Below are 27,659 nucleotides of genomic sequence, written 5' to 3' on the forward strand. Positions count from 1 at the left end.
TTTAGTAAAAATAATATTTAAGGAAATATTATTAAAGAAATGTAAAAATAATATTTGCGAAAACATTATTTTGAATGAGGACCAACAACCTTTCTGGGTAAATGATCTTTAGTTGTGTTTAGTTAGTTCAGGGTTTCTGCAGGTATAAGCAAATCTAGTTTAATGCTTTTTAATACAATTTTTAATGCTATTTTTAACTATGTTAATGCCCATGTCCAACTGTGCATATAATGTATATATGTAGACACACACAGAAACAATTGTAACCGTTTAAAAATTATAATCTTTAATAATTGTGTATGCTTAATACTGCATAAGTTTTAGTTCATTTCCTTTTTGCTGCAACTCTGTCTCAACGTTTTTGAGTTCAAGGCATTTCTCCTTGTGTCTCCTCCTCAGAGTATTTGATTTGGTAATCATTTGAGCCATGAGTTTGCCTGCTTTGTTTTCAGCTTTCTCAGCAAGTTCATCAGCGTCCTTCTGAAGGCTGGTGCACACCTCTGTCAACACAGCTTTTTTTCTTTCTCAGTGCTTCCAGATCTTCCTCCACTGCTTTTCTTTTAAGTCCACGCATTGCACCCTCTCGCTTCCTCCTCTCTTCATCGAGGTACATCCTGTATTTTGTCCTGGCTGAGGCTACAGAAGCCAGTAGTTCTTTAGTGAGTGGCACTTTGAGAACAACCCCACAAGCTCTGACCTGGTCAAAGACTAGTCTCTGGGCCTCAACAGTTTGCTCAGTTATGTTGCAGGGACTTTCTTGTTGACAGAGAAGCCTCTCTCCACTGTAGGTTGGCCATGAGATAAGAGCAGCAGGCATTAAAAAAAACTCTGCAACTCAGGATAAGTCTGGTCGAGAGTTTGATGAAGAAAACCATCAAGCCGCTGATCCATGGGTTTGAAGGAGAGAAATTCCTGGCTGTTGCCATGCTGAGAGAGAAAGCTGTCAAACTGCTGCACAAGAGCATCACCTGAGATGGACAAACAAAAATAAGACATTAAATTACAATGTAAAAATTGCTAATATATACATGTCACATTGATACAGCATACTAATGTTCGTAAAATTTGAGTTTGATTAAATAATGTAAAATCTATTAACTCCTTAATTTCTTCAGACAATCTTATACTCTTCAATAACCCTAAGGGTCAGGATTTCCTCTTCATTTGGCTACAACTTTAACTCTATTACCTGTTTCTTTGTAACAAGCTTTATCTTTACAAACTTTGCGAAAATATAATTTCAAAATCTTTATTAGTTCAATAATACACTGTGGACACATTTACTACCATCTGGAGTATTTGTGGCTGAGAACAGCCACTAAAATAAATGGAAAATATTAGATGTCAGGAAACTGACATTTAAAGAGTTAGAGAAAACGTATTTATTCAATTTACAAATTAAACGTTTTGATCAGAACTGAGATTGATCAGATTTATATAAAACCATTTGGAAAAAATATTGACCCCCAATATGTTTTTACTGCAGTTTAAATTTAGTGGCTGTTTTCAGCCAAACAACTTCAGATGTTAGTAAAGTGAGACCAGGGTCAGTTTACTAGCATGCACATAAAAAAAAAAAAACTACTCAAAAAAAGCCAATCAGTCAGTCATTTTCTACCGCTTATTCCATAGTGGGTCGTGGGGAAGATGGTGCCTATCTCCAGCGGTCTATGGACGAGAGGCGGGGTACACCCTGGACAGGTCGCCAGTCCATCGCAAGGCAACACACAAACAACCATGCACGCACTCATTCATGCACCTAAGGGCAATTTAGAGAGACCAATTAACCTGACAGGCATGTCTTTGGACTGTGGGAGGAAGCCGGAGTACCCTGTGAGAACCCATGCATGCACGGGGAGAACATGCAAACTCCACGCCGAAAGACCCCCAGACGGGAATCAAACCCAGGACCTTCTTGCTGCAAGGCAACAGTGCTAACAACTGTGCCACTGTGCAGCCCTCCAAAAAAAAAAAAAAAATAGCTACAACTCCTATTAAGAGTCAAGTGCAGTGAGAATACAGTTTATTCATACTAACATAAAGTAGTGCTAAACCTTGATTTTGAAGCTATCCTTAACATACCTACCCGCTAAGATTATCACGCTATACTTCTTAACAAAACAAAGTTTATGTAATCAACATAAATTGTGAATAACAATGTTGTTGTGATTATTAATCTGAGAATATTATTTAATATTTAATATTAATATTTAAATATTTTATCAAATAATATTTCGGTCTGTTAAGTCCTGTGAATACCAGCCCAGTAAGGCGATGGTATTAGGACAAAATAGAAAGGTGTCAGACGAGCTCTGACATTATTGAACACTGTAAACTCTGCACATATATGGAATGAATTGACACAATTTCTTAAAATACAAGAATTTATTAACACAAATAAGCCAACTCAAAGTCAAACATATTTCAATTAAACTCTTTACTATGCAAAAAAAATCCAACTAAACTACCAAGCAGAATTAAAGAATAAGGAAGACTAATGGGCTATGGACAATATAAACAAGTTGATTAAGGATGATTGAAAACCATGACCAAAAGAGTGATGCAACATAACCATGCAATGTTTATGTTTGAGAACCAAGGATTATCTTGAAGGATCTGGAAGTGAAGTTAAATTAGTCTTGGAATCAACTTAGGCAATAATCAGCAAACGTTTAGACAACCACTCACAATACAAGATCAGATAAAATATTATTTTAATAAAATAATGTTTTAAATAATGATCTGCTGAATAAAACCAACCTTCTGGATGACCATTTCTCAACGGTGTCTAATTAGCTGCCTTTATTTATTGAAATAATATTTGAAGAAATATTATTAAGGGAGTATTTTGAAAAAGAGCCAAATCTTTCTGGAGAAATGGGGCTTAATGGTGTTTACTTAGTTATCAAATCTAGTAAATGATGTTTAGGGACTATTATTCACTAGCTTGAAAACTAACAAAGTTTCTGTTAAATACTCTTTAGTAGCAAGCACATGTTCTTACCAGTTAGCAGTTGAGCTAACAAAAGAAGCTAATAGCTTAGCACCAGAATCAACACATACCTTTAAAATACCATTAATAAAAGGGTTAAAAAGCATAAGCACAGACGGCGCGTTATGATCAATGTTCTGTTTAAAATCACCCTTTAAATAAAGTTTGTCTTAACTTTAAAACATACAAAGAACACAAACAGGGCACGTGTGCTGCAGATAGCCTGCTAGCACTAAGATAGCCGAGTTTCACACAAACAAAACTTCATAAAATGAAAAATGTTTAGATCATTTCATTCTAAATCTGTCTCTGCCCAAAACACCTAACCTCATGAACCATGGTGAGGAAACGTTGTCCAAGGGCGAAGTTTGAAGAAACGTCCACAGTCAACAAGCGGTTAGCTTTCAACTAACCTGACCTCCGGAGCTGTGGCTTGAAAGACGGCTCGTTCTGTCCGTCTACCAGCTGTTCATTACCATAAACACGGTGATGCAGGCCGTTGTCCTTCCTTCAGACTCGGCTTGTAGAAACAGCTTCTCTACTGGGGATTTCTCTGCGACACAGTTTTGGCAGGTCTCGGAGAGAAAAGGTAAGCAACTCTCACACCTTAATTTCCCCGTTCATGAATGAAAATACCAGATACACAGACAGTATTTCATTCGTACTTATCTTTGCACATGATCGATGATCGTATGACACTCTTGGATCCAGTTTGAAGAGTTTATGTCTTTTTGCCAGCAAAAGACCATAGCGCGCTGTGTCCCCCTCCTATCCCGATGAACACCGGTGTGGAAGAGAGCGGAAGTAGCAACAGCTGTGCTTTTATTTGGGTAGTGGTGTCACAGGAAGTCCGCAGTTATCCCGTTTCCTGGCTGTGCCAGAAGAAGGTTAATGCAATTTATTTTGAAAAGTTCCAGAAGAGTTCGTACCGGAGTTTAATGTTGAAATCCATGGCTGTGGGTCCCAACACCTGTCAACTGCCTGTCTTGCAGGAATCTTTGCACGAGTGACTTCAACTTTCCCCTGCACCATTCTGGGTCTCGTTATGTTGGAGGGGTCCAAGAACGCAATCTTCTTGACAGCAGGATATTTCAATGGGCTCTTTTCTTGGATTTTCTTCAGGATTCTGGAGAGGACTGTTATGCAGTCCCTTCTAAACTCCAGGGTTGAGAGTTCACCTACTCTGTTACTTGGTTTGCTCTGGGCCTATCAAAGAGGGACAGCATACAGCAAGAGCAATGTATGGGGAATGAATGCAGGTGGTTGTATTTTTTTTTGTAATAGAATAGATTTCTTATTGTCATTAATATTGTTGCCTTCATACAACTGTGAAAATCAATTTTGCAGCCCTCTACGTGGCAACAACAGACACAAAGAGAAATTAATACGTTTAAAACAAAAGTACCTTCAGGACAGACTCGGCACCCAAGCCAATGTCAGCATGACATGCACTGACACAGTTCTTCTGCTCATCAGGGTCAAGTTTGGTCAGTTTAAAGGGTGTTGGGACCTACAGACATGGATTTCAACACTAAAACTCTGGTACGGACATTCCTGGAACTTTTCAAAATAAAGTGCATTAACCATCTTCTGGCACAGCCAGAAAAGGGGATAACTGCGGACTTCCTGTGGTGCCATTATCCAAATAAAAGCACAATTCCGAAGGGGAAAGGGGGGTAGCAGAGGACTTCTCACGATGACACTGCCCGCATATAAGCCCCACCTTTCCACAAGTCTGTCTCTTTCCACACGGCCTTCGAGGAGGACGGTTCAGGAGAGGCCCAGTGCGCGAATGTCTTTTGCTGGCAAAAAGACATAAATTCAACTGGATCCAAGGAAGCAATATGATCACCGATCATATGCAAAGTTAAGTAGAATGAAATACTGTCTGTGTATCCGGTATTTTCATTCATAAGCAGGGAAATTAAGGTGTAAGAGTTGCTTACATTTTCTCTCCGAAGCTCCGCAGAAGCAAAACTGTGTCGAAGAGATCCCCAGCAGAGAAGCTGTTTCTACAAGCCGAGTACATTGCTCATAACACGCCATCCGCGCTTATGCATTTTAACCCTTTTATTAACCTGGTATTTTAAAGGTATGTGTTGATTCTGGTGCTAAGCTATTAGGTTCTTTTGTTAGCCCAACGGCTAGCTGGTAAGAACACGTGGCAGCCCATTTCTCCAGAAAGATTTGGCTCTTTTCCAAAATATCCCTTTTATAATCTTTCTTCGAATATTATTTCAATAACTAAAGGCAGCTAATTAGACACCGATGTGAAATGGTCATCCAGAAGGTTGGTTTTATTCAGTAGATCATTATTTAAAACATTATTTTATTCAAATAATATTTTATCTGATCTTGCATTGTGAAGGGTGGTATAACGTTTGCTGATTATTGCCTAAGTTAGTTCCAAGAGTAACTTAACTTAACTTCCAGATTCTTCAAGATAATCCTTGGTTCTCAAACATAAACATTGCATGGTAATGTTGCATCTTTTTGGTCATGATTTCCAATCATCTTTAATCAACTTGTTGATATTGTACATAGCCCCTTAGTCTTCATTAATCTTTCATTCTGCTTGGTAGTTTAGTTGAATTGTTTTAGCATAGTAAAGTTTGTTGATTGAAATATGTTTGACTTTGAGTTGACTTATTTTTGTTAATAAATTCTTGTATTTTAAGAAATTGTGTAAATTCATTCCATATATGTGCAGAGTTTATGCTGTTCAATAATGCCAGAGCTCGTCTCACACCTTTCTATTCTGTCCTAATACCATCGCCTTATTGGGCTGGTATTCACAGGACAATCCTTAACAGACCGAAATATTATTTGATCAAATATTAAAATATTAATATTAATATTAAAATATTAATATTAAATATGAAATAATATTCTCAGATTCATATTTACAACAAGGGGGTGATGTCTTGGAGTAACTCCCTTTTGATGAAACGTCTTGCCAGACTCTGTAAATTGAAAAACAGATTTATCTATTTATTTAACATCCTGTTAATCAGCTTTGAATTCCACCCAACATAGTTATTCATTTAAAAATAGCCATGCAAATTAAACAAAAATTGAGACCATTACCATCATCAGTTCGGTCAAGTCTTTGCATAGGAATGGCAGGACAGGCTCGTCCGTCTGGTACTTGGTCAAGAATGGGCAGAAAGTTCTGCATATCGACATGAAAAAATGAAGTTTGGCTAAGATCAGGGGATCTTTATGCACTGCTTCAACATTATCAAAAGATGAGGTTCCAGGGTTCGGGAGTTCTTTTCTGTGGACTGCCACTACATACTCTTAGCTTTGGCCAGACCTCAATGGCTCTCTCTGTAACAGCCAGATTTTCCACCCATCTGTGTCCACAGAATGGGAGTGGAAACAGAGACAAGCCAGTAAGTTTAGTGTAGTCCTCTCTTCTTGCAGGAATGTTGTGAAAAACAAAGTGCGTTGCTCTTAATAGTTTCTCAAGATTCCATATGGAGAAGCCAGTTTTGAGTGAGTTGTGTAGAGTATGGAGTCCACAGCTTCCAAAAGAAATTAGCTGCCGTCCTCCATGAAGTTCAGCATGTTCTCGCTGGAAGTCATTCAGAAACTTAAAGTTCACATTTGGCCCGTCCTTGCTAATGGAAAGGAGATTCTTCAGGTCACACATTCCTGAGAAAAAAAAAAAATTGTTCAAATGATTTGACACCATACAGACATACTGAAAGATATTGGTTATTGCAAGTTTTCTTTTTTTAATTAATAAACAAAAACAGCTATTTAAAGCATCATCTCCAAGTGATAAGATTCACTGAGAAATGGCAAACATATCTCGTCTTAGATTTGCAATAAAAACATAGAATGTTGACTTAATAATTCTTAATTCATCTAAACACAATTCCATAAACATCAAGGTTTCCACATTTTGAGTGTTTGTTTCTGTGCATGGGCCTGTACAGGTCCTTCTCAAAATATTAGCATATTGTGATAAAGTTAATTATTTTCCATAATGTAATGATGAAAATTTAACATTTATATATTTTAGATTCATTGCACACTAACTGAAATATTTCAGGTCTTTTATTGTCTTAATACGGATGATTGTGGCATACAGCTCATGAAAACCCAAAATTCCTATCTCACAAAATTAGCATATTTCATCCGACCAATAAAAGAAAAGTGTTTTTAATACAAAAAACGTCAACCTTCAAATAATCATGTACAGTTATGCACTCAGTACTTGGTCGGGAATCCTTTTGCGGAAATGACTGCTTCAATGCAGCGTGGCATGGAAGCAATCAGCCTGTGGCACTGCTGAGGTCTTATGGAGGCCCAGGATGCTTCGATAGCGGCCTTTAGCTCATCCAGAGTGTTGGGTCTTGAGTCTCTCAACGTTCTCTTCACAATGTCCCACAGATTCTCTATGGGGTTCAGGTCAGGAGAGTTGGCAGGCCAATTGAGCACAGTGATACCATGGTCAGTAAACCATTTACCAGTGGTTTTGGCACTATGAGCAGGTGCCAGGTTGTGCTGAAAAATGAAATTTTCATCTCCATAAAGCTTTTCAGCAGATGGAAGCATGAAGTGCTCCAAAATCTCGTGATAGCTAGCTGCATTGACCCTGCCCTTGATAAAACACAGTGGACCAACACCAGCAGCTGACACGGCACCCCAGACCATCACTGACTGTGGATACTTGACACTGGACTTCTGGCATTTTGGCATTTCCTTCTCCCCAGTCTTCATCCAGACTCTGGCACCTTGATTTCCGAATGACATGCAGAATTTGCTTTCATCCGAAAAAAGTACTTTGGACCACTGAGCAACAGTCCAGTGCTGCTTCTCTGTAGCCCAGGTCAGGCGCTTCTGCCGCTGTTTCTGGTTCAAAAGTGGCTTGACCTGGGGAATGCGGCACCTGTAGCCCATTTCCTGCACACTCCTGTGCACGGTGGCTCTGGATGTTTCTACTCCAGACTCAGTCCACTGCTTCTGCAGGTCCCCCAAGGTCTGGAATCGGCCCTTCTCCACAATTTTCCTCAGGGTCCGGTCACCTCTTCTCGTTGTGCAGCGTTTTCTGCCACACTTTTTCCTTCCCACAGACTTCCCACTGAGGTGCCTTGATACAGCACTCTGGGAACAGCCTATTCATTCAGAAATTTATTTCTGTGTCTTACCCTCTTGCTTGAGGGTGTCAATAGTGGCCTTCTGGACAGCAGTCAGGTCGGCAGTCTTACCCATGATTGGGGTTTTGAGTGATGAACCAGGCTGGGAGTTTTAAAGGCCTCAGGAATCTTTTGCAGGTGTTTAGAGTTAACTCGTTGATTCAGATGATTAGGTTCATAGCTCGTTTAGAGACCCTTTTAATGATATGCTAATTATGTGAGATAGGAATTTTGGGTTTTCATGAGCTGTATGCCAAAATCATCCGTATTAAGACAATAAAAGACCTGAAATATTTCAGTTAGTGTGCAATGAATCTAAAATATATGAATGTTAAATTTTCATCATTACATTATGGAAAATAATGAACTTTATCACAATATGCTAATATTTTGAGAAGGACCTGTACATTGATCCTAATTATCAAATAATGCAGTCAAATTCAGTTTATCATTTAAATTGGCTAAAAGGTTTCCAGGCTAAGGAAACACAACAGATTCAATAACTTACAGCATTCACCCATCCTGGATGAGCATGTAGAGACAGTGGACAATTGCTTGCATTGTCGTTGACTTTGCAGCATTCACTCATTTTAAGATAAACATATTGATTCTGTTTGAGCAAATTATATGACAAAATATTAAGTCAGATAAACCAAATACATCTGTGCTGTTCTTTTGGAGTCTTACCTGCAGGATGTTACAAGAGAAGCGTTACCCTGGATTTACATTACATCCGCTCTGCTCCGCTCCACTCTTCTTCAGTCCGCTGCAAAGTCCAGAGGTGCTCCAAGAAGCATGTGCCGATCGTGCAATAAAAGCAAGTGATAAATGCGGAAGTTAGTTCAAAACAACTCATTCTGTGGAAGTCAAACCAGTTAAGACTGCTTTACTTTTCGTTTTTTGCATGCCGCCACTCCGCACTGCTCCACGGAGTCAGTGTAAATGCTCTCATTGACTATAATTGGTACGTATTTACTCAAGTGTTCGTACCTGAGCGGAGCGGATGCAGTGTAAATCAGTTTAACCAGTCAGTTTTAAGGGTTAGTTAATGAGCCTGCAGTTAATATATTTACATGTAAGTGACCCCGATGGGAGGTCAGTTATTTTTAAAGTATAGGAATATTCATAGGCCTGAATTATCAATATGGGTCCTCACGAGACAAAAAAAAAAGACCTAATCTGTACAAATGATTTCAAATTTCAAAGAGCATTCGTCATATGAAAATGTCATTTAATCATTTTAGCCCAGAAATTGGTGTTTATATAAACCAGTTCTGCCAAAATGTGAAAAAAGAAAACTAAGGATTTGTTAAATTGTTGGCAGAGTGCAAGCTAGGATTTTGTGGTGACAGTTGTGTGTAATTTATGCAATCAGCATCCAGCTGTGAGGTGCTACATGAGCGTGTCTCCTGTGCGAGTTACCTGCTACTTAGATATTTGTTGATGCTGTGCCAGCTGTTGCTTACTGTGACAAGGTACATTGTGCTGTCATGATCGAACATGTGTAATTGTTGTTTAAGCAAGAAAAACAGGTCTCATGCTATTAAAGGATAAGATTCATCAACAATGTAACTGGAAAACATACAAACTGCTATTCACTTTTGGTTAGCTTCAGAAAGGCTGATCATTATTTTTTTATAGCAAACAACTACTGAAGTTAAACTATTTAAACCATTTGAAATAAAAACAACCATAGTTTTAATCCCATGGACAACCTCAACTCTGTCTTTAAGCTTACAAAGGGTGTGTCTGTGCTTCTTCATTCAGTGTTGTGTGTAGCAGCAGCTTCACATTTATCCATGTTTTTTTTTATTGCCCCAGCCAGTGTGTGAAACATAATAACAAACAAGAACCATAAAGTAAAATCTGCTCATAAAGTGCTGTTTTTGGTGATATGTGTCACCTCATTGCATCAACCATTCACAACAGTACATTAAACCCAGTGGACAGACTATTTCTTAAAGGGCAAGTTCTATTAGTTCCACTACAATTTTTCCAAATCCTGTTTTTGTTTGAATGCCTTCTTTTAGTTAACTGGTGAACCAGCCAAGGCCAGTTAGGTTGACTGATGTTAGTGTTAGGCAAGAATAAATAGCCTTTTTTATAGTTTGTATTCAGACTGTTACAAAAGTGGAATGTACGTTTACAATTTATATTCTGGTTATGTGAATGGTTATTTGCAAAGTTATTTGATGTTGTCACCATTTGTGTGAGCTTAATAATTCTTTCTTCTCACCCTCTAAACCAATTGCAGTGAACAAGCTTTCTTAGGCAGAATTAAGAAAAGTGCTGTGGTATCACCTGATTAAAGCATGTCATGGGATGAGCTTGGTGGATGTTTAATAAATAAAAAAGATAACTTACAGATCTTACATAAGGAAAACAGGACATGGAGCTCAGGCAAAGTAATTGTTGTTATAATAATGAAAACCGGTGAGCTTATATACTGTGGTGAGAGTGGAGAATGACATTAAATGCAGGTGAGTTTTTCAGGGGATTAGGAACAGCTATAGAGGAGAGCAAACAGGCAGACTGGGGGAAGGTGAACTAGACACAATAAAACTACAAACCTATGGGAAAAAGGGGAGAGAAATGGATCAAAATCCAAAAATCACAAGAATAAACTAAGAACCTAAACACAAAGGAATTAACTACTATGTGTGGACATATATTATGTGTGTGCATTAATTATTATTATGTTCATAAACAGTGTGGGAAATAAAATGTATAACCTGTGTTAGTATAAGACATTGTGGCTTGCAGAAGTGTTGTTGCACAAACTTGGCCTTGAGTGTAGTGAAGCAGAAAAATAATGAAGAACTGTAGGAGTAGGAAAGGATGTGAAAAGATTAACGGGCCAAGCACTCCCTTCTCATATCAGCAGAAAAGCAGAGTGCAGGTGCTGGGAGACAGGAACATGTCCTAATATGGTAGGCAGGAAAATGTGTGTACGTAACCATATGTGTGAAAAAACTGTAAACAGGTTTTAATAAAAGCCAGGTGCCCAGTGAGAAGCTCTGAAGTCGTCTCGGTGTGTGGTCAGATCACATGACAGAGAGCTTCCCCTGGCTAGGTACTTGAATAACATACAGCTGTCTCCGTGTGATTTATTCTAATGTCTTGTGAATTCTTTCAACTTACGGTGAATAAACGAACACGCAGAACACCCCTTGGGGGGGTGCTTCAACAATTGGTGACCCCGACGTGATTCGCGGCTGAACCAGGGAATTTGGACAAAGAGAGAGTGTGACAGACGGAAACCTCTGAGACCAGGGCACCCATAATTAATCATCAAAGGTGAGGCAGAGCCTATTTCATTAAACTCTCCGATTGAATTTATGTATAGGCCAAATTAAACCAGGTCTCAGTGGTTCTGATTGTTATTACTCTGCAAAACTGTTAGAGTATACATTAACTGAACGTGTTGCTGGGAGTGGCGTCCTCACTTGTTAATTGACGAATTAATAAGGATAAAGCCAGGTTTGAGTCCTATAGTTTGGCAAGCTATAAATAAAACAGAGTTAGAGGCTCTCCTAAGGGGTTAGAGTCCCCATCTAGTGGTCATACGGAGGGATTACACCTCCAGAAATTGTACAAGGGGTTAGAGTCCCCCTCTAGTGGTCATACAGAGGGATTACACCTCCAGAAATTGTACAAGGGGTTGGAGTCTCCATCTAGTGGCCACAATAAAAAAGCATTTGTTGAATATAGGGTGAAGTGAATTTGTAGAGAATTGTTTCTGCATATTTATGCATTTTCTGTGTGTGAGTGTCTAACTGATAGTGCTGTTGAATTGAGGAAGTCCGAGCTGGAATGTGTGTGTGTGCACTGAGCGAGAGGATCATTTGGGTTAAAATGACTGTCGTGTCCTAGGGATATGTGTCTGTGTGGCAGATTATAGAATAAATGTGAATATTAAGTGTTTATTTCTGATATTAAACGGTAGTGACTGTGGGAAAACGCTGACTGTGTCTGTGTGTGTGTGTGTATGTGTGGGTAGCAGCCAGGCCCACCATTGCGGATGAGAGAATTTAAGTGCACCCTTCCATCAAACATTTTGACAGGTGGGCGGGACTTCCGGTGAGGGCGGGACTTCCGGTGGGGGGCATATGGGCGCCATGTGGTTGCCATGTGGGCAGGGGGGGTGTGTCCAAGGGGCGTAACAGTGGATGTTGATTGGTTGTCGTCATTAGGGGCGATACCTTAAATGAGTCAATTAAAACACAGGGGTGTGTTTAAGGGTGTTACGGGGAAGGCCTTAAATGAGCCAATTAAAACACACAGGGGTGTGTTTAAGGGTGTTATTAATAATCTGTATGTTTTTTTCAGGCGTTAATACATCTAAAAAACAAAACAACAAAAAAAAGACATGCATCCTTTTATATTTTTAAAGGTATAATCAACTTAATGTTGACCTATCACATGAAATCCTAATAAAGGAACTGTGTAACCTGACAGAATTGTAAGTTAATTTTTGCTTTACAGCAGGACCTATTTGTTGAATATATGAGCCAGTCTAAATCCGTTCAAAATAGAAAAGACCTAAAAAAGTAAATAAAAAAAAATTGTGCTTCACTACATCGATGGAACGAGAAAAACCTTCAGCTTCTGCGTCAACATACTGGAAAAGCAGCTGAAAATAGGTAAGACGAATATCAGATTAACAGAAAAAAAAAGAACATCAGTATACTGTTTCCAAGTTACAAATTGACTAGCAATGATGTGTTTGTTTTTGAATCATGAGAGACTCCATTTTAGGAAAAAGGAATGATAATTTAAGTTACCTGTAGCTTTTCTAAAAAACATTTTTACTTTTTCATCTTAGAGTTACAGGGGGTTACAACTGTTAGGGGCAATGTCAGGAAAGGGGCAGTTACGTCTGTTTCTTAGATAACATATCACCTTTGAACTCAAGAAGGGTTTTGGTCTTAAAAACATAGGCAGCTGAAATAGGTAAGACGAATATCAGATTAACAGAAAAAAAAAGAACATCAGTATACTGTTTCCAAGTTACAAATTGACTAGCAATGATGTGTTTGTTTTTTGAATCATGAGAGACTCCATTTTAGGAAAAAGGAATGATAATTTTAGTTACCTGTAGCTTTTCTAAAAACATTTTACTTTTTCATCTTAGAGTTACAGGGTTACAGTTATTCTATATCCCAACTGTTAGGGGCGATGTCAGGAAGGGGCAGTTACGTCTGTTTCTTAGATAACATATCACCTTTGAACTCAAGAAGGGTTTTGGTCTTAAAAACATAGTCTTTGCAGTTGAGATAACACTGTCATGTTCTGGTATAAATACTGTGTGTAAATGTTGGGGGCTCTGTTTCATTGGTTAACCTCAGTGTCAGGGTCTTCAAATGCTGAATGTCTTTGAACCATAACACTTGTTACATTGAAAAATACCAGTACTGACAAGAAAAAATGTCGGTAAATATTTCAGGAAACCCGGAAATTGTGGCTTCTTCTTCTGATAATTCACAAAAGCACAATGACATCTTAAAACGTAAGTAAGTAAGTAAGTATCATTAAATGCATGTGAATGTTCTCAAATTTTGTTTATATATATTGTTTATATATATATATATATATATATATATATATATTTGTTTCTTTGTCATAGAACCCACCGCTGATGACCTTGATGATTTCATCTTGACACAATCAGATTATGGTAAGTAAATGTTAAATGCAATAAAATATATATATATATATATATATATATTATAGTTAACCCTTGACAATGTTTCAATTTATAGATTTGATGAGAGAGGTAAACCCGAATGATCAAGTTGGAGGGTTCAGCGGCTGGAATCCATACTCTAAATTGAGAAGGCGAATTATTTCCAAACAAGAAAAACTCGCAACAACTGAACTTTCTTCTAACACAGAAATTAAAATTGATTCTTTGAATACTCCTCCGCCAATTATCATCATTTCCCCTGAAGACACACCGGATAAGTTACCGGCACCTCCAGAAAGTAAGTCCTAAGAACTAACTGTTTTTCTTTGAGAGTGAATGTATTTTATTTATGTGTTATTAGAGACGTTTGTTTTAAACCTCAGATAAAACTTTTTACAGATTCGACTGAGAGCTCTGTGGAAGACATAGTTGTCGAGCAGGAGCAAGGTAAGGAAATAAAAATTAAATAAAAACAATATATATATATATATATGTATTTTAAGCATAGTTCAATAAAAATGTCATATAAACCTGTTTACAGATACATCCAAAGATGCCACATTAAATCCGCCCACCAGAAGGTCGCTTTTCAAAGATCAAGACAGCTTTCAGCAGAACGGCACAGTTTCAGTCCAACAAGAAGTGAAATCTGGAGGTTTTACCGCAAAGAATCGGAGTAAGATTAAAAAAAAAACTTGTGTATTTTAAAAACTATTTTCGTTTTATTTATGAACGCTGTGCTGCGCAGCGTAAGATAACTTTTTATTGTCTTCTGTTTTTACAGAATATTTAACCCCGGCCAAAAGACAGCGACTCTTTGCGCTACAAACCCGAGCAACGCTAGTGAGTGGTTTAATGAACGGTACGTTTTAATTCATACATACATACTGAATTAATTTTAATTCCCCTTTTTTTTTTTTTTTTTTTTTTCAGCTTTAATGTGATTATTTCAATATATATATATATATATATATATATATATATATATATATTTATTATCTTTTTATTTATTTTTTTTTCTTTATCTTTCCAGAGGCAACGTTGATGGTGGAGCAGATTTCATCGAGACCTGGACAGCGCAGGAAGACAGTCTCTACAGCCTCACGGAATCTTCGTAATAAGACCTCATCGTTAACGCTTCTGGCTGCATGTCAGATTCTGTTAAAGAAGCATTTTGGTGACATCAAGGTGATTTTAAACTGAACTGATCACTGTGTTTTTTTTTTTTTTTTTTTTTTTTTTTTTTTTTTCTGTAGGTTAGTTTTTTTTTTATTTTCGTTTCTTATGTTCATAGAAAATGGATAACCGAATCAGACTTGCCCTGGATGAAATAAGAAATTTAGTTAATGAACTTAACGAAATTCCCGTTAATGCAGAAGAAAATAGCACACCGTCTCCACACAGCATTGAGCAAAATGATCCACCTGACACTCATCATAACCCCTCTACGACACACTCCGCAGATCATCACGGGGGTCATTTCAATACGGGAGTAGCGGTTAGTTTTGATCAAGTAATCAGACTTGCCCTGGATGAAATAAGAAATTTAGTTAATGAACTTAACGAAATCCCCGTTAATGCATCTCCTGCTAACAGTGAAAATTTAATAAATGAACATCAGCACGGTGACGTTTTAAACGTAATCAATCAGGCTCTTTCCGATTTGAACAGCGAACCGTCTCCACACAGCAGCATTGAGGAAAATGATTCACCTGCACACGCCGCAGATCGGCACGGTGACGTTTTAAACGTAATCAATCAGGCTCTTTCCGATTTGAACAGCGAACCGTCTCCACACAGCAGCAGCATTGAGGAAAATGATCCACCTGACACTCATCATAACCCCTCTACGTCACACTCCGCAGATCATCACGGGGGTAATTTCAATACGGGAGTAGCGGTTAGTTCTAATCAAATAGAGCGAGATCCTCCAGCTGTGGTTGAACGTGAACATTTTAATAACCATGAAATAAGGAGACCTTTTACCATACCGCCGCCCTGTCCAAGTGACGTTCCAGATTTAGCAGCATTCTATACAGACATCATGCGTATTATAATTGAATTAGCCGACGCTGCGAGATCGTTAACCAGACGTAACGACGTTGTGCAGCTGGAATTAGTGGGTGAAAATCTCAATCGTCACATCACATTTACTGTTACAGATGATGGAAATATGATCCTGCCTGCTTTCGAAAACTTCCTCGACGATTTAGTACAATCGAATGCAAATATACCTGTAGATAATAACATGGAATTTGTTCTTCAGGTTGTTAATGACCCAGCAGGAGGTTCTAAGCGTAAAGCTGCAGGAACGTTAGACTGTGAACTGTTTAATAAGAAAATGCGTCATTTGTATATTATAAACAATACCGGTAATCAGTTATGTTTTGCAATCAGCCTCGCACACGTCTCTGATCCTGAGCTCACGGATCACCGTGCTGTAGAACTGGGGAGGAGATGGCACCATCAGGCAGGCCTTGACGAGCAAACAGCAGTTACTTTTAGTGATATTGGTAAATTTGAAACCATTCTGAAGAGAAAAATTGTAGTGTTTCACAGAACCACAGGCTCTACTGCTCTGTGTAAATTTGAGACCAGTTTCCCCGATCGTTCAAACCCTCTGTTTTTGCTAAAAAATCTCAAAGGTTTTATGGGGTGCAGATATATTTGTAATTACTGTTACGCCAGCTATCAGAATGCCAATACACACCATTGTGAAGGTTATTGTCCAGTGTGTCGAACATATAAATGTATGCAAGAGATTAGCAATCCTGTAAGCTGTGCAGGCTGTCAAAGAATCTGTCGTAATTCTTCATGTTTCAGCAGACACAGGGAACCGCGCATCAGAAATAGTGCTGAAAGGCCTATCAGTGACTGTGAGTTGGTAAAACTGTGTAAAGTATGCAAACGGATATACGTTATTCCAATCAGTAAACCGAATAAACCACACGTGTGTAATGTAAAATGCAGTATTTGCGGTGAAAATGTACCCCCCAGCCTAGACGTTACATGCGATGATCATAAGTGTTACATTCTGCCTTGCAGTGCAATTAATCAGCTTGATGATAAACTGATTTTTTATGATTTCGAATGCCTCGTCAATGAGAGCGGCGTGCATACCCCCTTTCTGGTCTGTGCTAAAACGTTGAAAGGTGATGAATGGTATGCTTATGGACTGAATTGCACCCAAAAATTTCTCCTGCATTTCAGGAGGCCAATGTACAAAGGTTACACCTTAATAGCGCACAATGCGCGGGGGTACGATGGTTACCTGATTCTCACAGCAATGCTGCAGTTAGGCATTAAACCACATATCGTCATGGTAGGGAGTAAAGTTCTCTGTTTAACCGACCCTGATTACAGGTTAAAATACATTGATAGCCTGTCCTTCATGTGCATGAAGCTTAGTGCCATGCCGAAAGCGTTAGGCTTTACCGATCAAAGCAAGGGTTTTTTCCCCCACCTATTTTCCTCTGAACAACATCTCCAGTATGTAGGGGCTTTTCCTCCTCCATCCTGCTACGCTGTAGAACGCATGAGTCTTCAAGAACAACAGGTGTTTAGCAGCTGGTACAGAGAAGCGAGCAAAGAGGTCTTTGACTTTAAGAAAGAAGCTATTCGTTATTGTAAAAATGACGTTGAAATTCTTTTTCAAGGATGCTTAAAATTCAGAGACGAGTTCTTTAAGGAGACAAGTGTGGATCCGTTTAAAAGTATCACAATAGCATCAGCCTGCATGAAGGTTTTTGTAACCAATTTCCTTCCTCCTCAAACCTTAGCCATTCCATCACCTCTGGACTACAGACGTAGCAGTAAAACGTTCTCCAGCGCGTCCATTCAATGGCTCGGCTGGATTGCAGACAGCAGAGCCATATTTATCGAGCATGCATTAAATAGGGGTGAAAAGAAAATCGGGCCATATTCAGTGGATGGGTATGCAGAGATTAACGGTGTCAAAGTTGCGTTTGAATTTTATGGCTGTTTTTTCCACGGCTGTAAAAAGTGTTACATGCCTCATGACAAGTGTCCGTTGAGAGGGGTCGCATTTGAACAGTTTTACGCAGCCACTGTTGAGAGAAGCAAGGTGTTACAAACTGTGTACGGCCTTCGTCTCGAAGTCATATGGGAGCATGAGTGGATTGAAATGAAAAAATCAGACCCAGGGGTGATCAGCTTTCTTGAGAAAGTTAATGCACCCGAACCGCTATCCCCCCGGGATGCGCTGTATGGTGGACGCACCTGTCCTATGAAGTTGAGGTACACAGCGGAACCGGATGAAACTGTACACTATGTGGATTACACATCTCTGTACCCTTATGTAAACGCCAACTGCGATTTTCCCCTCGGACACCCCACCATCATTTACAAAGATTTTGATGACCCCAGCAGCTACTTCGGTATAATCAAAGCTGTGGTCTACCCACCACGTAACCTGTTGTTCCCTGTTTTACCTTACAGAACATCCCAAGGTAAACTTGTGTTCACTCTCTGCCGCTCATGCGCTGAATTAAATTACCAGTCAGGTCCCTGCATGCATAATGATGAAGACAGAGCTCTGACGGGTGTGTGGGTGACTGTAGAGTTTTGTAAAGCTTTGGAGTGTGGTTATCGTCTTGCTAAAATCACAGAGGTGTGGCATTTTGAAAAGAGAAGTGATACAATCTTTAAAGGTTACATTCATTGCTTTTTAAAGGGTAAGCAGGAGGCTTCAGGCTATCCATCTGAAGCAGTGGATCAGGAGAGTAAGTCAAAGTATATAAGCGACTACAAACTGCATCAGGGCATCCAATTAGACCCTGAGAAAATCGAGATGAATCCTGCCAAAAGGCAGGTTGCAAAATTGTGTTTAAACAGTTTTTGGGGGAAATTTGCGCAAAGAAGTGATCTGTCTCAGACCACAGTCATCACTAACCCTGAAGACTTTTTCAGCTTCATGTTCTCGAGTAAATACAGGGTTAACTATTTTCATTTTTTCAACCCTGAAATGTGTGTAGTGCAGTGGAATTTCAATAAACGTGTCATATATCCACCAAGTAAGACAAATAATGTGTTTATAGCAGCATTCACCACCGCTTATGCACGTTTAAAACTTCTCAGCAGCATGGAGAAGTTACAGGACAGATTGATTTATATTGACACGGACAGTTTGATTTATGTGACAAAAAGTGGTGAAACTCCTCTGGAATTGGGGAATTATCTGGGTGATCTTACTGACGAGTTAGATGGTGACAGCATTTCGGAGTTTGCATCGACAGGACCCAAGAGTTATGCATACCAGACCAAAAACCGTAAAAATGTAATGATACGTGCTAAAGGCATCACTCAGACGCATGAATGCAGCGAGAGGGTCAATTTTGACAGCATCAAAGGGCTGGTCGAGGGCTACTTACAGGGGTCAAGTGAGGGTGTCATTGAAATCCCTCAGCACACGATCAGGAGGGATAAAAAGAGATTCCGTTTGACAAACGCGACATTTCTTAAAAAGTTTCGACTGGTGTATGATAAGAGACGTCTTTTTTCTGACGGGACAACTCTGCCTTTCGGTTATTAGAGTTGAAGAAGAAATAAAATAAAAAGTCACATGGATTTACAGGAGATTGATTTTGATCCTAGATTTAGAGTCCCTTTCTCATGTATGATAGTTGGACCCAGCGGCTGCGGGAAAACTTTCTTTGTAAAAAGTATTTTACAAAACTGTAATCATGTCATGGATATTGTTCCAGAAAATATTGTATGGATTTACACATCTTTTCAACCCATGTATGCTGAATTGCAGAAGATGAATAAAAATATTACCTTTGTGGAAGGATTGCCTCATTCTTTTGAAGATGAAAACCTGTTTCCTCCTGATCAGAATCATTTGATCATTCTAGACGATGTTATTGCTCAAGCCTCAGATGATGAAAACGTGATGAAGGTCTTTACCCAGTTTCGTCACCATCGTAATATGAGTGTTATGATGTTGACTCAGAATGTATTTCATCAGGGAAAGTTCAGTCGCACTATTAGTTTGAACTGTAATTATATGGTGTTGTTTAAGAACCCGAGAGATAAACTCCAGCTGAATATACTGGCCCGCCAAATGTTTCCATCTCAAAAGGGTCTCTTCTTGGAGAGTTTTGAAGACGCAACGAGAGAAGCTCATGGATATTTAATCATCGATTTTACGCCTACCTGCCCAGAACATTTCAGACTGAGAACGGGGATACTTCCTCAGCAGTGGCCTGCTGTGTACGTACCCAGAACAAAGTAAGTCATCATGTCAGCGCGTATAAAAAGGAATTTACCATTATTCAGAGCTTTGTACCAGGCCTGTCCACAGAAACGTAAAGATATTCTCGCACACTGCTCTCCCGACTTTATTCAGGCTCTGTGCGAGATTGCACTGAATATCCTAAAAGGTAACATTAAACTATCACCCTCTCAACACCGACAATTGAAGAAACAAAGAAATATCATCAGATTGTTGGGTGATAAAAGAACCGGGATAAAAACTAAACAGTTGGCTCTCAAAAAGCAACGAGGTGGTTTTATTCTGCCCATCTTAACGGCTCTTGCACCCTTGATCGGTGATCTAGTGGGTGGAATCATCAGGAGATAATGTCTCTCAGAACATCGCAGAAGATGTTTCTCATTTCCCCTCATCAATTCAAGCGTCTGACCCAGTCAGACACGTCCATCAGACAGACGGCGGAGGAGAATTTGGATGCTGAAATGAGAGCGATATTAAACGAGCCGGGTTTGACTTCTTATGAAAAAATCAAGAGATACGATGCTCTTCTCCAGAGGTATCTGACTTTACTTAAGCAAGGTGTCAAAGAAGAAAAACAGCGGGTCAGTTTAACGCTGCAGCGTGACACAGAGGTTCCTGAACATGAGCGGTCCCAAGAAAAACAAGGCCCAGGGCAGGACGAGGCCCCTAAGGATCAGGTTCTTACGGAAGTACTGAAAAGCCTTCCTAAACACAATCGTAAAAATGCCGAGTACATTTTGAAGAAATTATCCGAAAGAAGTGAGAGTTGGACTTCGCGAGGTGAATTTGTATTTAACGGAAATATTATAAAGGGGTCCCACATGATTGATTTGTTGAAAAATCTCATGCTTCCGTTTAAAAAATCTGGAGCATCACAAACCCGAGGATGGTCTGACTTTCTACACACCTTGTCAGAGGTAAACATACCTATATCTTCAGTCATTAACCCTTATGCTCGTGAAGAATATAGACGTTTCAAAACAGAGGGTACATCGATTGAAAATGGGGGTACACCCACCAGCGTTAAGCAGAGTAGAAAAAGAAGAAGAAGAAGGCAGATAACTCATTCTCCCTACTGGTCGAGATCTGAGCTGGAAGATCCAAAAAATGCTGATGGGAGATCAAAAAGGTCTCTTCGTAAGACGACACTACCACCCCGATGGATTACATTTTCACCATAAACCGTTATAAGAAAATGAAACATGTAGCCTATTTCTTTTATTCAATAAAATATTTATTGATTATATTTTTCAAGTCTAACTTCGTTCTCTACTTCACACACTAACATATGATATCATTACACAAATATTAAATCATAAGAAGAAAAAAAAAAACAAACAATGAAAAAAAAATAAGACATTTTAAATTCCATAACAATCCAGAAACATCTCCAAAGAGCATGTTCCGTGAGTATAAAATGTACAACTTTGATTAATGACACATTTCTGATATTTTTTCACAAAGTTAGATACCATTAAATCATTCTTAATCACATCTCCGGTGTATTTCGACAACACTTGCTGCATTGATAATCCGCACGCTCTATGACATAGATAAAAAATGCAATGGTGACCGCACACAGTGGACAGAGTGTTTTGAAGCTGATTATTATGATACAATATTTTTGAGGATCTGTCTTCTAAAAATGTTACGATGCTTGACGGGTAGAACTCGAAATCCGGAGAGAATCCATAAGAGTCAAAAAAGCTGGATTGACCATTCTCATCCAATGTCAGAGCTAGCCAGTGTTCCCCCGGCATGTGTGAAGGATGTGTATTCACGATAAAGTGGGCCGGCCCTGGGAATTTGTCAGCTAGCAGCGGCAGCTGGTCGCACGGCCACACACCGCAAAACAAATCTCCCAGCAGATGACGCATCAGGCTCTCAATTTCATGATTATTCATGCCTGATTAGATTAATAATAATCCACCAGCACACGCCTCTTTGAATCAATCTCTAAAATAGAATCATAACAAGCGTAGATGATCAGCGTGGTGGTATATGGCAACGGGTTTCTGAAGCGCATTTCCAATCTTAAATTCCCACTGGAAACTGGAGATAGAGCATCTGTGTCCTCACCCGGGTTAAGATTAAATGTGAATAGAGAGTATCCTTGATTAAATTCCTGACGTGACATACTCAGTGGAAGATCTTTTAGATGTCGTCCTGTAGCCGTAAACAAGTTGTAATACTCTCTCACTGAATGACCTTGGTTAAAATTTGGCTGGAAGGCTTTAGCAGGAATTTGTCTGCCATCCTTACACAAAGCTAAATATTCCATATCAAAATGATTAAAGTCAAACGGATTGAGATTGCGTGTTCCTGTAAAAGCGTCATGATCCAGTAACGCAATCACCACATACTTGGGAAAGATGCCTAAGAAAAGATTCTCTTGGTTGCATACCCTTGAATTTTCAGGGATGGAATATGTTTTTACATTCACACGTGAAAGTGGATACAGAGCATTTGCTTTCATTAAAGCTGAAGCGTGCCCCAGTCGTACAGCTGGAGAGACAGTAACTTTTTTGATAAAAAGAGATGCTCCTAATATCCTGAGTTTGTAAGTGGAGTCTCTTGCGGCCATGAGACAAAAGGCATCGTTGGCTCTTGTAAGTTTAATTTTAAGGTCAACAGAGTTTAAAAGAAGTCTCTCGCAGAAAAATATGTCGGCATGCAGGGGGCCTAGGAGATGTACCTCCCTGGAATTTGCCGTAAAGCCTGCTCTGCTGTTAAGACCTTGGTTAGGGCCGTTAGTTGTAACAATAGAGTTCAGAGCACCTGCAGTGTCTTTATAAAAATGACCGGAGCTAAACTGGGTTTTTAAAGAATCCTCAGAAAAGTTTAACAATGTCTCAATCATGGCTCTATATGGATGTGTAGCGCTGGATTGTGAAATCATTCGATCTCCGAGAGTGACGTCACACTGACTGAAGATGGTGTTTAACGGGTAGTTGATGAGCCCTACAGGTGCATCATCTGGCAGGTTTGTTCCATTCTCGTTAGTAATTTTCACTCTGAGATGCAACAGCGTATCGTTGAGATCCAGATACTTTTCTCCGTCTCCCGGAATGAAAAACTCGATCGGCCCTCCATCGGTGATTGCTGATAAAGGCTGGATCTCGGTGTAAATTTTATCTTCGATCGATAGCTGCGTCATCGGGGCAGAAAATAAGTCCAACTCTGCCAGCATGCACTCTGATGATTTGTTATGTAAAAGAGCCATTATTTAAATATATCAAAACTTGCGGATGACTTCCTTCCTCTTCGTTTGTCAGCTGCGACTGATCTCCTTTTTCGCGTTTGTCGTTGTTTTTTAACCGTCCTTAAACGATCACCAGGGGGTCTTGTTCTGGGTCTTTTGGATAAAACCATAATTCCTGAACCTTCTTGACTGTCGATGTGTGCAGAACCACTCATTTTACTCACGGCTCTACCGATGACATCCGAAGCGATATTTGATGCAGCCGTTTTAAGATGGGGTTTTGCAATTGCAAATCCTTTTTTAACCAGAGGGGATACGAAGCGGAATAATTTTGAAAATAATGATCCAATTCCGCGTCCGTACATGACCGGGGCCCCATAAAACCCTGGCAGATTACCGCCTGATTGACTTACATAGTAATTTACAAAGCGATTTGGATCACGTCTCAGACTTAGATGTGCCATGTTCTCTCTTGCCTGCTTGATGCAGTGTTGAATGACCAGCGTAATATGAATGATAACCAATCAATCTTAGAGGTTATATACATATCTCTGGAATAGTTTATACAAATAAAATTTATCTCAGGCTACATTGTGATATCACCGGTCTGAAGTGTAGTCTTATGACGGTCTTTCCATAGACGAAATTTACAGGAACGTTTTGGTCCGATTTAATTTCTATATTGATATTTTCAATATGTCTTCTGGAGACTGGAAGGTAGTGGGCGGGGTTAAACGTCTGAGTAATCATATCACTGAATGTGCCTTGTACTTTGACGGTCCGCAGTAAAGGTGCAAAAGTGTCGCCTACTATTTGTGGGCTGACCACGTCGCTGTAACAGTATAGGTGATAGAAACCAGCCTTTATATCCGCCGGAAAAGGAGCCAGTTTTGGTTCAGAAACATGAATCCATTCCCCTGGTTTCACGCCAATCATATAAGCTAGAGTGCTGAAGAAGCGTATTTCATACGGACTATTTGCTTGAAATGCAAATCTCTTTTGAACTTTGCTGAATTTAATGCGTAAACCCGATTTCAATTTTTTGAAAAACATTTCCATCTCTGTCTCGAGTTGAACAACGCTGTTATAGTAGCCACTTCTGATCCTTTGCGTATTGATCTCCACATCACCAACCTTCCTCCATTCAAAGTAGGCATCATAATCCGGTAAATTATGCCATGTATGAGGGTATGAAATCTCGGCTAATGCAACCATCCATTGGCCTTCTAAATCAATATGTTGAGCTAAATTTACACGGAAACTTGAACTGGTATTATTTTTAAACACTTCCATGCTAGCATTAGATGGAAGAGTAACGTAAAAGCCATCATCCTCTACCTGACGGTTCATGATGCTGTGTCAACTGTGAGGTTTAGTGCAAACCTTTTTTATACGTTTCGAAGTTCATCAAACTTGATCCAACTGTTGAATTTCTCAGGCCAGTTTTTCCAGCTTACAAAAACCTGTTTGACTCCCTTGACCGTACGTCGTTTTAATATTTTTTCCACTTGATACATCTTGTCGTTAAATATTTTTACTTTTTGAAGTTCCTCAGCGTAAAAGGAACCCTCGATAGGTTCTCCATCCAAATCTTTGAGTTTGTATACAGGAGGAGAACGGGGTATCCGGTCATAGACTGTAAACACTTCATCCGTAAAACTCTGTTCGTATTTTTTGTCAAACACTCCACGGACCTTGGATATTCTGACAAGATCCCCTTGTTTAAACGTTGTCACTGAGTCCTTGCAATATCTGTTGGACTTGACATCATACAGATTCTGAAACACTTGAAAGGCATTTTCAGGGGTCACTTCCATAGGGCTCATTTTAATGCTGGAGTGGTAGGAATGGTTGTAGCTTCTAGCTAGGTTTTGCAGTACATCGACGTACCGCCGGGTATTGTTAGCTGTAAAATATCTCCACATCCTTGTTTTTAATGTGCGGTTAAATCTCTCGACCACTGAAGCTTTTGCTTCACTCGCTGTGGCAAAATGTTCAATACCGTGTTTCTCCATTAAAACTTTAAATTTCTTGTTAAAAAATTCTTTACCGGCATCAGTCTGAAGTTTTTTGGGGATCTGACTTTCTGTAAAAACTGATTCAAATGCCTTTACCACCTCAGCGGCTGTTTTCCTCTTCAAAACTCGTACATACGCCCTTTTTGAAAAGATGTCAATGACTGTTAATAAATAATTATAACCATCATTTTCCATGGCCAGAGCTTGCATGTCACAGAGATCAGCCTGGAACTGCCTCAATGGTCTGGTGACAAAAACTCTGTTTCTCGGGAACTTTATTCTTGCAGGTTTATGTAGAGTATAGGTATCTTCTCCTGATAAAAAACCTTTAACTTTTTCAACCGCAACCTTCTTTCCCGTTTCATCTTGCATAACCCTCCTCAGCCTATCTACACCCCCAAAACTTCCCGGATTTGAAGGGCTATAATATACTTTCTTCATCAGCCGTCTTCCTGCCATCTCTGCCGATTACTTGTTAAATAATGAGAAAAAACACACAGAAGGGTAGCTTTATCCTTATTTTTTGTTTTTATTTTATTTTATTTTTATTTAATATAAACAAAAAAAAAACAACCAGAAAACAAAATCAGATAAAATGCAGATGAATTCAAACACTACTAGCTTTTTAAAACAACACTTTTGGGAAAAGGTTCCTACTTTAATTGTATTTAATAGTAAAAAAAAGAAAAAAGAAGAAAAATCATATAATGCAGATTAACTAAAGTACTGGAATACTAAAAAAAAAAAAAATGATACAACAACAAGTCATCAAACATGTGAGATCAGTTTGTCAGTCCATAGCACTCTGAAACAGAGTTAAGTTGTTTGAGATGTTTCTCATCGACCATGCGATCATAAACGTGCGCTATTGCACTGTGGATGCCTTGTACCGATTTCAGTTCATATAAAACCGTCTTGGCAATCGTCTTCACTCTGAAGTCATCCGCTTGTATGCTTCGAAGTACCAGAAGATTCTGAATAGCAGGAATGAGTTTGGGGGTTACGAGTCGTCGTACGATGCGTTGAAAGTTGACTTGGTAATAATCCTCCCCCAGTACCTCCAGGCAATGGTGTTGACGCTGGCTTGGGTGGTTCGTTATACATCCATAGCAGGTTTCTCTGAGATAGTTCAAAGAGGTTATGTTGAATAAATGAAGTATCGCTGTTTTCACCGTATTGATGAGGGTGGTTGAGAACCAACCGTCAATTTCGTCCTCCTGGTTACTCTCATCCTCTGCTGAAGGCTGAGGGTCCTCCATCGGTTCCAGGGTTTGTGTAGGGGCTTCGGTAGAGGGTGAGTAGCCGGTGGCTACCTCCTCCTCCACGACCACCTTCATGTCTTCAGGCAGGACATTCGCGTCTACAGACTCAGCCATGAATAGCGGTGATGGTGAGCAGAGGTCTGGAGAAAGCGGTAGATATTTCATGTTGTATCCTGTAGGTGATGCAGGACTGTAGTGGTTTTCTGAGAATGAGGATGTTGAGGTGGATGGTGAGAAGAGGTCAGGGGAAGGCGGATGATATGGTCCAATGTTGAAGCTTTCATCGTGCTCAGGAGAGAAGTGGATCTCTGCTCGGTGGTTGTAGAGATCCCTGTATGGTGTCGGTCCACTCATTCTCATGATACGATTCTCAGTGTCTGTGAGCTTGCAGTTATCCCCCCGTATATATATCATAGGAAGGGGCGTGTCCTCAGAAGAGGGTTCGTTCTAAACGTAAAACAGGAAACGTCAGCGTTTTTTTCACTGACATGACATCGATCCAACTTCGTGACTTTTGGAAAAGGTCGGAAAGACGATGTCCAATTTCACTCATCTTCTCTGCCCAAGCTTCAAACGGCAGAGCCAGCATTGTCTTGAATACGCCGCAGTCCTGATTGAAAGCCTCCAACACAAACAGATCTGAGGGACTCGTCCGGTTGTTCCTGCGTCTGCTTGCCCGAAAAGACCAGCGGCCATTTGCTGTGGTTTTTGACCCCCACACTGCGCTAAAGAGAGGTTCTCTCTCAGCTATTTCAACATCGGATGGTATATGAAACATTCTCGCCCGTTTTACAGGTCGAGGAGACAGTTCATTTTCTTCTTCTTCTTCTTCTTCTTTCTCCCTCTCCTGCCTTGAGACTGTTTCAGGGCTATCATTAAGGTGCGGGATTGCAAGCTTTAACACAGCCCAGTCGCTGTGGGTGAGTGTACACAGAGCCAGTGATCCATTAAATACCTAGTCTTGATCCAATTGATACAGGCAAAGCTCTCCTATTTCATACATGAAAATATAACCCCAGCTGCCAACCAGGCCATATGGCTCCAAAGACCATTCTTCCTGCAGAGTCTTGAACGGGGGTCTTTGTACCCTGCAGATGTA

At 39.6% G+C, this 27,659-nt stretch overlaps 1 long non-coding RNA gene across 1 annotated transcript; it reads right to left on the bottom strand.

Annotated features, from left to right (window-relative positions):
• Nucleotides 1-271: 271 nt before the first annotated feature.
• On the bottom strand, nucleotides 272-11,117 carry LOC124858430. Its single transcript, XR_007035837.1, has 3 exons — nucleotides 8,827-11,117; nucleotides 6,080-6,649; nucleotides 272-968 (listed from the first exon to the last, which is right to left on the bottom strand). It is a non-coding gene; the product is annotated as an uncharacterized LOC124858430 (long non-coding RNA).
• Between the last annotated feature and the right edge of the window lie 16,542 nt (nucleotides 11,118-27,659).

This window comes from Girardinichthys multiradiatus, chromosome 2, assembly GCF_021462225.1.
Source record: "Girardinichthys multiradiatus isolate DD_20200921_A chromosome 2, DD_fGirMul_XY1, whole genome shotgun sequence".
NCBI classification, from domain to species: domain Eukaryota; kingdom Metazoa; phylum Chordata; class Actinopteri; order Cyprinodontiformes; family Goodeidae; genus Girardinichthys; species Girardinichthys multiradiatus.